Source organism: Octodon degus, unplaced genomic scaffold (assembly GCF_000260255.1).
Source record: "Octodon degus isolate 3935 unplaced genomic scaffold, OctDeg1.0 scaffold00168, whole genome shotgun sequence".
Classification (NCBI taxonomy): domain Eukaryota; kingdom Metazoa; phylum Chordata; class Mammalia; order Rodentia; family Octodontidae; genus Octodon; species Octodon degus.
Window position 1 is genome coordinate 85798 of NW_004524744.1, and position 14158 is coordinate 99955.

Sequence of the window (14158 nt, forward strand, 5' to 3'; positions counted from 1 at the left end):
TTTTTTTTTTTTTTTTAGGTTTTAAAATGTAACCACTTTATTCAGGTCTGATTGACATAGAAAAAGCTATCCACTGTAATGTATACAACTTGATGATTTTGGAGAAAAGCATATAGCAATAAAACTAGCACCACCATCCATGCCGTATAATCTTTTCTATGACTTCTAAATCTTTCCTGTCACCCTCTTTGCTTATTATTACTTCATGGTCAGTCTTTATGGAAATAGAATTAGACCTCTTTCAAGGCTAGAAATTAGGTGTATGTCATTAATCGAGACAAAAACAAAGTTTTGCTTCAATTTTAACTGCCAGGCTACCATCTAGATAAGGCATTTTGTCCAAAGCACAAAAAGATACAGCAGAGTATGAGTGAGACTGAAATCCAGTCCGTGTTCTGTTCACTATACTTTGTTACCACCTCCTCAGGTCTCTACCCTCAAGCTGATTTGCTTGCCACTGACCAAGTCAAAGGAGGTCATTTATGAAAGCTCTTTATTCTTTATTGAGGACCATACAGTAATTTCTCTTGCCTTCTTTGCTATTTTCTATATGCTACATCTGGAGGTATTAATATATTTCATCACTTCCTATTTTTCATTATTGCTTGCTATCTGTATTTCTTGTCTGTCCTGCTAGACTGTACTGCCTTGGAGGCATGGTTCACATTTGACTCATCTTTGCTTTATCTGTCATGGAATGAACAGAAAGCCTGGTCCTGGAGTTGGCAGACAGCTGTACCTCAGTACCCAGAAGACTTATACTGGGCTGGCCAGATAGCTCAGTGGATTAAAGCACTGCAAGCAGGCGCAGGCGCCAGGGTTTCAATCCCCAGGCTTTCCATGCCAGCCCTGGCCCCCAGGGCATTGAGACAGCAATTGAGATTGGGTGTGGTGTCACACGCCTGTAATGCCAGCACTGGAGGGCTGTAAACAGGTAAATCACTATGAGTCAGAACTAGCAGTGAGATCGGTGCTGAAATACAGGGCACAGCTAGGGAAATTCTGAGGAACAGTCCGATATGTAGACGTATTGGTTGAAGCTAGGAGAGGTCAGAAGGGGAGAGTAAGGACAGAGTTGTGGGAAAATTCAGATGAAGAGCAAGTACAGTAAGAGAATGAAAGGCATCCTTGAACACCCTGTAGATCCTTCCCTAAAGCACAGAAAAAAAAAATCTTATACTTATCCCTCTGTAATTCTATAAAAGTGGGAGCATATTTAGGTTCAATTTCAACCCATTTACTAAGTGACTCAAAAGCTGAGTTTTGGGTGAGGCCCACAGCAAAAGAAATCTCTGCAACAGGCCAGTTGCCATGCAAACTACTCTGCCACTGGGCATATGATTCAACAGATTCACTTAGTAATTACAGTGTTGGTGAGCTACTGGCCAGCTCCATAGCTGAATCATAGCACAGATCCTTAGGCTTTTGCAGTCAGTTTTCCTGGCCCCTGCACATAATTTTTTCTACTTGAGAAACCATTTTAGCTTGCTGTAGGTCCCCATAGAGACTGAACACTTCCCTGTATGTCATTAAGTTGTGTGGCCTAAAATGCCCATTACTAATTGGGAGCTACCTGGCCCACAAGGTCATCTGTCTGCATATACACAGTAGTACCTTGCTGTCAAGTGGAAGAGAAATGAGTCTGGACTAAACAGACCTCAAAGTCACAGCTAACTGACCTGAGGAACTGGCCAAATGTCCAGAGTTGGGCTTCCCTACCACATTCCCTTTTCTCTCCAAGCCCATACTCATGGGCTCATGCAAAGTTCCCTCTGAAGAGCAGACTGAAAAAAAGTAAAATCTAGAGCTGTTTTATACAAAGGTGTAAATCTCTATAGAGAGAGCTGGTTATAAATCCAGGGCTGGTTTTATATAATATGAAAACACAAACTTTAAAGTTAGCTGTAGCCCACAGCTCTTTTCTGAGATGTCTTCAAAGGACCATGATGAAGACAATCTTCCCAGTGGACAGAACTTTGAACATGGTTATCAGTCTTGCAGGGGAGTGGCCTGAGCTACGAGTCCATATTTACCCATAAACTGATGAGTGATTGGGCTGGATGGCCAGATGTAGAAGGACAGCCACACACAATGAAGTCTGGGGCAGAGAGATGGGGCTAGACTTCTCAGAATGAACAAGGAAGGTAAATATGGCCTGTGTTCTTCCCAGGGCTGAGGTTTGAACCCAGGCAAGTTACATCTTCAGATCTTTTTCTTCTTAGACAGGACCTCACTGAATTTCTCAGGCTGGCATAGAACTTGGAATCCTCCTGCTTCAGCCTCCAGAGTAACTGGAGTTACAATAATGTGTCACTGTGCCAGACTAAAATGTCTTTTAGAAGACTCAGCACATCAGATGTTGGCAAAACCTTGTGGACAAAGTCTTCCAGGACTCTGTATATGTTCTTTTTAATTTTTTTTATTTTAAAAGGAAGTAAACACAGCAATGAAATTAAGTTTCAAAATATATTATTAGGACTGTTATAATACAAAACATTGCATATCATTGACCTTGAAGTAGTTATTTAGAGTAGAACATATCAGCATGATATCTTGTCCATACAAGATTAGCACAAAAATTTCTTTTTCATGAAGCTCATAATTAGTTTCCAGTAGTTTCTTCTCCCATAGCTAGGTGTCATGGGTCTGGAACCGCAGGATTGCATCTATTTGTTATGACTCCTAGTGATCCACTACTAAGTTTTGTATTGGTACTGAGACTTCTTTTCTTTCTCTTTTTTAAACAAGTTTATCATTTAATAAGTCTGAATTTTCACATGCTATTGTACACGGTTATCTGTTGAAACAGATCCGGACCAGCCAAATAGCTCAGCAGATTAAACTACCTGCAAGCAGGTGCTGGGACTGGGGATTTGATCCCTGGGCAACTGAGACTGGGCATGGTGGTGTGTGCCTGTAATCTCAGCTCTTGGGAGGCTGTAAGATGGATCACTATGAGTCCAATCTAGTAGTGAGTCCCTGAACACCCTGTAGACCCTTCCCTAAAATACAAAAAGAAAGAAAAAAGAAAGAAAGATTTTTTTAATATATCTTAGTTTAAAAAAGTCATAGATACTGTAAGTTCCATATAAACTGGTGGACAGCAAGTTAAGTTCCTTTGTTTTGACTTATAAGCCTCAGCTTTACCACAGAATAAAGAATGTAGACCAAAGAAAGTATAATCAGTCACTCATATAGAGCAGTGTTGTTTCTATAATTTGAAGCTTTCTAAACGGACAGGTTCAGGCCTGGTCCAAATGTAGAAAAAATTAATGAATTGGATCATATGGAAATTGTACAAAATGATATTAACTTTACTCATGCTAGCTTCAATAGCACTATATTACTACTTGCTAATCAAAATCAAAAATATGCTTTTGAATCCCCAAGAAGGTGGCATGTGTAAGCAGCCATGCCACTCTGCACTTAAGGGAGTGTCAATACATATTCCAACAGAAGCTTTTGCTTTAGGAAAAGTCACAGTTAAAAGAATGGCTTTAATCATCATTTTAAGTATACCATAGGTAGGGGAAAGTGTGCTTTAATTAAATATATATCATACTAATAATCCTGGCAAGATTGAAGATTATGTCTACTGTTGACAGCTGTGAAAATGATTTTGTACATGACAAAACAATAAGAAAAAGAAATCCCTTTGAAACAAAATTCTAAAATAAAAAATGTTCATAGTGGTTTATATCAACAGTATGCATATTATAACAATAACATGTACAGATTCAGAGCACCCTAGGGCTGTCTTTATATTCTAAAGAAAATGAATATTTTTATTATTCATGGCTTGTTCTGAATTTTAAAAAGATAACTTATATACTTACTCTCCCCCCCACTGTCCCCAGACAGGATAAACTGTCTTGGGGTGTAGATTTAACACCGTCATTAAAATTGTCTGCAAAAGAAACAAGAATTAAAAACAATACTTTTCATTGGGATTGGAGTGCCTTTCATTTGCTGTTATAACCAGCAAATGCCATGCATGGAAACAAAAACAAAAGGAGGAGCCACCACAAACACTGATCTATCCGAGCAAGCCAACCAGTATACATTACAGTTTTAAAACTGAAGGTTACATACTCTATGTTACAAGTCCCAAATAGGCAGTGTCAAAGTGACATCTATTGCCTTGCTTGCTTTGTGACCATACCCCTTGGAGGTGTTACAGGTCTTGTGCCATTGGGCTTCTTTTTCTCTGCAGGTTTTAAAATCCAAAAAGAGCATATTAATGTTTCATCCACATGCATCATGGTACCTGCATTGTCAATTTCTCCAGTCACTGGGTGCCAAAAACAGAGTAACCAACTGTGTCTTTGCAAAAAATTCATATCCATCTTCAACCATCTGATGGGCTCTACACATAAGATCCAAATCATGCTTATGGAGAAATTTTGCAACCACTTCTTCCCCAAATGTGAAGGATACTCCTCTGTCATTTTCACCCCAGCCTAAGACATCTTTATTGGGGTCAGACCACAAAAGATCACAAAGAAGACCTTGATCTGGTACGTCAGTTGGTCACATAATTCGCCGAATCTGCTTCATAGATTGACGATCTGGTGATAAACCTCCATGATGGCAGAATATTTTCGCATTCATGATGACTGCTATTGGTAAAACATTAAAATAGTCTGTGAAAGTTTTCCATAATTTAATGTTGTATCTTCTTTTACATTCATCAGAAAATCCATAAATCCTATTGTTTCTTTCTTTCTTTCTGAGTTTAATCCTCAGTTCTGGGGAAAAAAAAAAAAGACCTGGGATTACAGCCAGGTACCACTATGTCCAGTCTCAATTGCTGTCTCAGCTCAACCCAGGGGCAGGGCCAGCACAGCAGGCCCAGGGATCAAACCCCTGGCCCCTGCACCTGCTTGCAAGCACTTTAATCTGCTGAGCTATCTGGCCGGCCTTCATAAATCTTATTAATTCTGGCACATTTATGGCTCCCTCTGAGAAGAAAAAAATTCTCTGGATATTTGACTTTTTGAGGCCAGTAAGAGGCAGATAGTCTCCAATGACTGCTTTCCTTGTCCACACAGTGCCCAAGAAACAGCTAGTTGCTTTCTGGTGAGAAACCACCATATTCAAAAAGTCAAAGCAAATCATAGTATTGCCTGTGGATATCACCACGTATTTTGAGTCGTGCTTCAAGTTCCAGTAGGATAGGCTGACTGAGAAAGACCTCATGAGACTTCAAGCACAATGCTCTTATTTCATTCTCCTGTAGCTATGCATTCTTACCTGGCTTAAACCCTCTCACTTCCAGCAGCTGTTGAATAATGCTGTCGAAAAAGATGGAATGCTTCACAAATTTGCATGTCATCCTTGAGCAGAGATGAGGCTAATCTTCTCTGTATTGTTCCAATTTTAGTATGTGCACTGCTGAAGAGAGCACTTTTTTTAAAATTTAGTACAGGGTCTTCAGGGTCTCATTGCACAGATCAGACTTGTAGCGATTCTCCTGTTTTTAGCCTCCCAAGTGCTGGGATTACAAGCATGCGCCACCACTCTCAATCTCAGTTGCAGTCTCACCGTGCCCCAGGGGGTGTGGCTGGCATGGCAAACAGGGGATCAAACCCAGCTGCTGCATTTGCCTAAGCAAGCTCTTTAATCCTCTGAGCTATCTGGCCTTCCCTGGTCCTGAGACTTCTAGCCAGTAAAATTTAAAGGAGAAATGATTCCATCAGGAGAGGAAAAATCCTCTGGATTTCAAGTGAGGCTGCCACCTCACCACTTTGGGGTCCTCACACTACTGAATCAGATGGAAATGAAGGGATTCACTAGGGCAATTGTTCTTGTTTAGCAAGGGAAAGCTGAACTGGAGGTGAGGAGAAATAAACATAGGATCCCACTGGGTGGGTGGCTCTGTTACCATGTCTTGCTATTCAACTCAGTGGGATACTATAACTTAATCGATTCTAACCCTAGCTCTTATCATGGCAGGATCCGAAGTCTCTATTGTGTCCAACCTTTCAGTCAGCTCCTCCCTGGGCTCACTCTTCCTTACAGCCTGCTGTATGGATGTGGACTTGTTTTTCAAGGTCCCACAAATAAGCCACTCCCTTTCACCAGGTCTCTTAGTGTATTTAATGTGCATCGTCTATTTGTTCTTTCTTTATTTAACTCTAATAGGTCCTAATATACCATTCCTGAGATTAAAAACAATTCCTACAGCAGCAGTTTTAATAACATGGGGGGAGGGGGCAAGCAGGACTCCTGTCGAGCTGTCCGGTGATTTGGCCTCTTCTGCCATCTTGTGGTGATACTTGGAAGTTTGCAGGGATGACCCCTCAGGGAACACAGCAGGTGACAATCTCAGGGGTTGTTGGCTCTGTTGCTTGGCTGAATCTTGGCTGTACATTATTTCCCAGCGTTTGTGGCTGAATTCCTGAAGGTTGACTTGCTGCCTTCCTAGCTGAAGGTAACACTTTAGAATGTCAACGTGTGGCAACAGAAGGAATGTTTATTTCCTTACATTAAACATTTATAGAAAAAACCAACACTATTTCTGTGGAAACAGCTCTTTCAGTTCCCTCTTTGCTGCCCATCTCACTTCCTAGGGGTCCAATGCCAAACTGAGCTAAAAAGACTTTGGAAAACTGAGCAGATACAAATGGAGACTATGTGATTGTGAATGCACAAGAATTATAAAAATGAAACTTACATGAATTTTTATAATTTTGTCTATATCTAATGTCTTGGGCACTTTCAATAAAGATGTGTTCATTCCCTGCCAGGTGCACAATACTGTATAGTATGGACAAACTGATTTACTTCATCCAATTACTAAGTATTTAGGCTTGTTTGGCTTCTTAGCAAGCAACACTGATGCAGTAAACATCTATATATTTTCTAAGCCCCTAACTCCACAGGTTGCTAGAATATAGAAAAGAAAACAGAGTTTTTGTTTGTTTTTGGTGGTACCATGGATTGAACTCAGGACCTTGCACTTGCCAATCAGGTGCTTATTCAACTGAGCCATCTCCTTAGCCCCCCAAAAAACACTTTTAATACTAATGTTAAATAACATGTCCAAGACAAAAGGTAACAAATCTAGCCTAGAATTTTTCTTTCAGATTTTCTCTTGTATACTCTTTCTAGCCTTCAGTTGATGAAGGTACCAAAGAGAAGTATGGCCTTAGAAGTATGCAATGTGGATCTCCAATAAAAACTATTCCACATAACTTTTTTCTTTCTTTTTTTCTGAAGTCTCATTCTGTAGTCTAGTCTCACCTAGAACTCACCATGTAGCCTAGGGTAGCCTCATCATGGCAATCCTCCTGCCTCAGCATCCTGAATGTTGAAATTAGAGGAATGTATTGCCATGTCCAGCCCCACTTACCTGTTATTAAGAGTACAGAAGGTACACAGCCTCCCTGTTGACTCCTCTCAATCTATTTCAGCTTTCAAACCAAGTTGATAGTCTTTCAGAGCAGCCCTAGCCAGCAGATAAGATCAGGGCCATTCTCTACCCAAATGCACAGCTCTGTTACCAGAAATTTTAAATCTGGTCAGATTTTGGTCAGGTCCTGCTTATGACCTTAGGCTGTCTCTACCCAATTTTGCTCATTCTTTTAGATCTTATGGGTCACTGAGGGCTTTTCCCACTGTGGTAGGTATAATAATGCCATGAAGTGCATGTTCTCAACCTAGAAAGTGGTGACTATATATACCTTGTGCAGCAAAAGAAACTTTCAGATACAATTAAATTCAAGTTAATATAATAAAAGATCAATGCAACAGAATTGGTCAGAATAAGAGGAAGCAGAGGTCAGAGTGCTGTCACAAACTAGCTGAAGCTTCTTTTTTCTCAATTCAGATAGAAATCATGCATTGGCACAGTGCAGCTCATTTTATGTTAGTGGCTCAGGACTTTAAATGCCAGTAGACTTTCATGCCAAAGGCTAGAAATAGACCCATGCCTATCACCATGCACAATACTAAAATCAAAATGGATCAAAGATTTAAATATTAAAACTGAAACACTAAATCTTCTGGAGAAGAAAATAGAAATCTTAAAGACAAAGGGGTAGTGTTCATAAACAAAACCAAGCTGCATGGGAAATACCTCAAAAATCAACAACTGGGGTCTCATCTTTTTGAAAAGTTTCTGCATTGCAAAATAATCACTGAGTATAAAGAAAACCCATGAATTGGGAAAAACTATAGCTGACTGTCTCTCAAACAAGGGACTCATATCTAGAACATATAAATAAGTTTAAAAGGTCAGGCCTCTAGAATTCAAGGACCCAACCCAAAAGTAGGCATCTGAGATGAATATACACTTCACAAATGGAGAGCTAAAGATGACAAATAGATGAAAAAATGTGCAACATCACTGGTCATTCAAGAGCTGAAAATTAAAGCAACACTGAAAAGAGTGCTATCATCCAGAAGTCCACCAACAACAAATGCTGGAGAGGCTGTGGGGAAAATGAACCCTTCACCACTATTGGTAGGAGTGCAGGCTGGTACCACCATATGGAAATCAGTGTGGAGATTCCTTAAAAAGGTAGCATTGGAAGTCTCATTCTACCCAGATAATCCCCTCCATGGTATTTCTCCAAAAGAACTGAAATCATCATACAACAGTGACTCATGTGCACACATGTTTATAGCAGCACAATTTATCATAGCTAAATCTTGGAAATAACACAAATGCCCTCTACTGGGGAATAGATAAAAAAGATATGGAATTTTTACACAACAGAACATTACATAGCAACAAAAAGACAAATTGAGGCTTTTGTAGATAAATGAATGAACTAGAGACTATATTGATAAGTGAAATAAGTCAGACCCACAGGTGCAAACATTTGTTGTTTCGCTAGTGTGAGAACCTGAAAGAGTAATAAAATTGGGGAGGTACAATACATACTGTCAAAGGAAAATAATCTGTTCAATGGGATGGAAAAAAACTGAAATGAAGGAAAGGACAAAAAAAGCAAGGGAAAAATATGTTTATGTATATATATATGCAGGATAGTTTGGATAATTGTACTGCTGATTTCTGCTGGCCTTTTGAAAAAGAGCAGTTAATGCTTACAATTTTTTTGTTTTTATTATTGCTTTTTATTTTCTTATAACTTATTATTTTTTGTTTTTCAATCAAATTTGCAGGTTTCTATCTGGTAACCTAAACAACTAATTTGAAGATAACATCATGCAATAGATCAACCATTGTTGAATTTCTGTTACTTTGTTTAATGACATTTTGTATCATTCCAAATGCTTTTTTTTTCTGCTTTGTATTGTTTCAAAAAAATAAATTAAATGACAGTAAATCCTGGCCCTTAGTGTCATTGCCTGAGTTTTAAGTACCAGCATCCCTGGCTCTTGCATCTACACAGCTCTGAGGGTTGTAGCTCCCAGGCACTATCAGCTTCTTAGCAATCAGAGCTTAGAGACCTGTGTAGCCAATTTCTGTAGGACCTCTAGCAGTGTCTGCAGCTCTCTGGGACTCTCCTGCATATTTCCTTTGTCCCTAGTGCTTTTCTGTTCTTTGACGCTCTTCAGCAGCCCTCTGACTACCTATCACTACCTAGCACTCTCAGGGTTACTCATTCTTCACTTATCTTGCTTTACCTAAGACAAAATCCGTAAGTTGGCATAGGATGGCCTGGCTGAGTCTTGTCTGTGTCTGTCTGAAGCACTGTGAGTAGTGCATAGGAAAGAGGCCTCCTATGGTAACCTGAGAAGGATGAGGCAGCACTGCTTCTGTAGAGAAGGGGCAGCCTCACGCAGGAGCAGTCTGCTGTATGTCACATTACTGAAGAGGCAGTAGTAGAGGATGACAGGGTCATCTGGCATAGCACTGTGTCTAAAACTTGCCACTTCCAATGTAAGTGTCTCCCAGAGTAGCTGTGTTGTGTGTACTTTCAGAGAACTTCAGGATCAGTGGCAGCATCTGACATGGTTCTTAGTGACAGAGAATGCAACAAAGTGGATCTGAGCAGAACTTAAATTAACCACCTAAAGGATTTAAATTGGCTTCCCATGTTTTTGAGTCCCTGGTCACTACTAAGGCCTGTAACAGTGAGTGAAGACATGAGACCTCAAAGGGCAAGACAAGGCACAGCTAAGGACACCTGGCTCTATCCTCCATTAACTAGATACAGACTATAGTTGCAGGCATCTCACTCCTAGGTGGAGATGTTTCTGGAGATAAATTAGTTCTTATAAATTAACCTAATGTCCTACTTGGTGAAGTCCTTGAGAAGACTTCCAGGGTCCTTGAATGGTAAAGCCATTTCTTTCTTTACTATTATGACCCCCATTGTTTTGATAAATAAATGTGGGCTGCCCAGAGAAGATCTTTGTCTTAGCCCAGAGAATCTTGAATTCTATTAGAGGGTTTTAAATCTTTTATAGCCCAAATCAAACCATGTGACGCATTTATTTACACCTTCCCTGACACTCACTTGGGAATTTTTAGGCCTGATCACTCTGCGATAACTACAGGGTAATATTAACCCAATATTTTATGGGATTAGGGGGATACTAGACCAAGCTTTTCCTCTATTCCTGGTCTTTGTCCTGTCCAGACTGTCCTCACCAACATCAGAGGCTTCAGGAGTGAGTGTATCCTGGAGGATATCTGCCTGGGAAACCACAGAGCTGGCAGGAAGACACCAGAGCAAATCATCGTGGGTCATCTTGGAGCAGACAGGGAAGGCTGTGATTCTGACAGTGAAACCATGTCCCTGTAGCTATCAGAGAGAAAGGGAAAGGTTGGGCATAGTTTTTCTGACTATGGCATTGTACACCAAAAATATAGGCAGTCCCTAGAGTCTATAAAAAGAAACAGACTTTTGCACTAGTAGAAACTAGAAGAAATGCAGCTTCCAGTGTCTTAATTTTAACCCAGTGAAACCCATTTCTGACTTTTTGGTCATTTTCTACCCACATGGAACTCTGCAAAAGCCTTAGAGGCAATGATGCAACATGGGCTTGGGCCCCCAAATGACATGTCCCTCTATGGCTAACTTCCTTATTCTTTTAGCCTCAAAATAAACTTCCCACTTCCTCTTAACGTGTGTACCAAAAACCCTCCAATCCTCTCCTGACACCATGCTTTGCCCTCTCCCAGCACATTTGGTCCACCCCTAGGTAACCCAATAAAACCCATTCCCCAGCTTTCCCTGCAAGATCCTTGCCATCTCTGGCAGTCGTCCTGTGCTGGCAATAAAGGCATTCTTTTTACCTCTATCAGTGTCTCTCCACAGCACTAAAAACCTTACACTTCTCAAAGCAATGATACAATAAAATTGGTGTTGTTAGCTGTTAAACTGTGGTAATTCCTATAGAGGAGCAAAGGAAAATAATATGCTGCCTTGCCCTAGTGTCTACCCTTTATTCACAAGTACATTCCCTAAGAGGCCGAGTCACTCCAAATTCCATCTCCGCCTCTGCATCTCCGAGAGCACACTTAACACACAAAAGATCTTAACATCATCCACTTTTATTCAGTGCTGGGTATAGAACCTATGCCCTCATAGATGCTGCAAAGCACTCTATCACTGGGCTACATCTCCAGCACCGTGATCACCTTTTCACCAAAAATGTGTTGCAGCCAAATGTGAGAGCCTGAGCAATAATGATCAAGATTTCAGTTAAATGACACTGAGATGGGAAAAGGAAGAGCTAGTCTCAGTGACATCTTTGTATTTAGTCCTTGTAAGTAGCAACTTCTAAGGAAGTCAAGTTGGGAGACAAGCTTCACCCTCTCCAGACCTTTGTGGTTGGTGTTTAGAGCTATACGTTCTCAGTCAGTGCTCATGAGTGTCATAGTTCACATTTGGTGCAGTAGTTCATTAGGTTAAAGTGAGGGGCACAGTTCAAGAGATTGTGTCTAGTAGGGGCCCCAGGCAAATAGATGATATAAATATCCTCACCAGAAAACTAAGAAATGGCCAAACATTCAAATCCATGCAATGGTACCACACATAAACCCATCCAGTTGTGGTGACAACCCTACAAAGTTCATACTATCTCCCACTGAGAAATAGATCCTCAGTCAGAACCTCTGCAAGGAAACTTCAAAATGCTGACCTTTCCTCCCTCCTTTTTTTACTTGGATACTGTGTGCTTTTGAAGCATCAATAGGTTAAATAATGAGTTAACCTGCCATGGTTAAAAAGCGTCACGAGAGAGAGAGATACATGAAACTCAGTATGTTCTATTGAAGGGTATGACAGCAAAGTTTTTAGGATGAGTACATATACTTAAAAATGACAAAGATCATTATTTCTTTGGGCTAGTAATGCTACCAGGCAACTATATAAAGTACATGGGATATGCTGGACGTGTGGTAGCTTCCTTGAGGCCCTCACACTGAGCTGCCATTGATGATCAAACTCTTGGTAATGAACAAAAATGTCCTTCTCCTATTATTTGCACACTACACACATCTGTAAGTGCACAGAGACCACCCTTCCTCAGCTGCATACATACTACAAATGCCAATGATATATGAAGACGTTCTCACTGGCTTGTTTCAATAAATGAGAACACTGTCTTTCTGTGCCTAGCTTGAAATACTTTAGGTCCACTTTGCCCAGTTTTATCACAGGACATAATGTCATTGCCTTTTGTGACTGACTGGTATGCAGTTCTGTGTATACTACATTTCTATTGTCCATTGGTCCTGTGAATGTCATCTACTCTGGGCTATTTTTGGTGGTTGTGAATAGTGCTGCAATAAACATGGGCATGAAGACATCTTTGATACGCTGAAAAAATACCAAAAGTATTAGGTCTTTATCCTTAGAGATATGTCTGTTAATATTTTGGATGAGAAACTAGAAAATAAGCATAAAGTTGTCTTCTTGTATAAATATAGTGGCCACCACAAAGCAAAGAACTTGTGCAGGAGTCTGTTGTTCCTTCAGGCAGAGATGGTGTTCTGTCAATACAGCATTTTAGGTCACAACTCAAACTATGACTATTTGAACTTTTGAATCCAGCAAATATTTTTATAAAAATAAAGTGATATAGTCACTTCAAGGAAACTATTTGTTGGACCTGATAAAAATTTGACTGTTGTCTTATTTACTTTTCTTGTTGCTGATACAAAATACCCTACACCGAAAGTTAAAAGAGGAAAGGCCTAGTGGCTCACAGATTGTACAGATTTGAGACCACAATTGACTGGCTCCAAGGCAAGGTGGACTGAGAGAGGGACATCAGAGAACAGTTCATGACAGTTAGAAGGTGGCAAAATAAGAGAGTGAGAGACAAGACTCCTTCTGTCCCTTACCCTGTACTGTAAGCAGGCCACCCACTCTGAGACAGATACACCATTCATACCCTTGATCCTAGTCAGAACTATGCCAAACCAATTAAGGGACTGATTTGCTAATCATACACCCTAAATCACACATTGTAGATTCAGCAACTTCTCAAGAAGCCTAATGTAGGACTGCATGAGGCTTTGGGGAAGGCATCTGGACCTAAACCATGACAATATTCAAGCAAAATTTAGATTTTTGGTGCAGGTTCTCACTACATAGCTCAGACTCATAGTGATCCTCCTGATTTCGGCTTCCCTAGTGTTAGGATTAGAGCATGTGCCACCATGCCAAGGCTCCATCCTAGGCTCAGCACACCCAGGAGTAGGCCTGCATGGCATGTGATGCCAGGGATTGAACCATGGCCCCTGCACTTACCTAAACAAGCTCTTAGTCTACTGAGCTATACCACTGACCCTCAAAATTAGAAATTTTACTTTGTATATACTATATAGAACTTGAAAACCTGTTACAAAAGACTTCTCTGAGAATGGTGCTACTAAAGAATATAGTTTCTGATACTGTATAATAAAATACACCAAAATATTTAGAAGGTCTGCATAACTCAGTGAAGAATTGTTTTCTAAATGACCAATGAGACAAGGCAGGTGGCATTACTATTCCTGACTTGAAATTATACTACAAGGCTACTGTGATAAAATCAGCATGGTATTGGAATCAAAATAGACCTGAGGATCAATGGAATAGATCAGAAGACACTGAATCCCCAATAACACACTCAACCATCTTATCTTTGACAAAGGGGCTAAACATATTCACTGGAAGAAAGACAGCCTCTTTAACAAATGGTGCTGGAAAAACTGGCTCTCTACATGCCGAAAACTCAAACTTGACCC

At 40.3% G+C, this 14158-nt stretch overlaps 1 non-coding gene and 1 pseudogene across 1 annotated transcript; both read right to left on the reverse strand.

Moving 5' to 3' along the window:
- Positions 1-3186: 3186 nt before the first annotated feature.
- Positions 3187-5335, reverse strand: LOC101576178 (annotated as a pseudogene).
- LOC111813159 lies at positions 5301-5405 on the reverse strand. Its single transcript, XR_002818489.1, has one exon. It is a non-coding gene; the product is annotated as a U6 spliceosomal RNA (small nuclear RNA).
- Positions 5406-14158: the final 8753 nt, after the last annotated feature.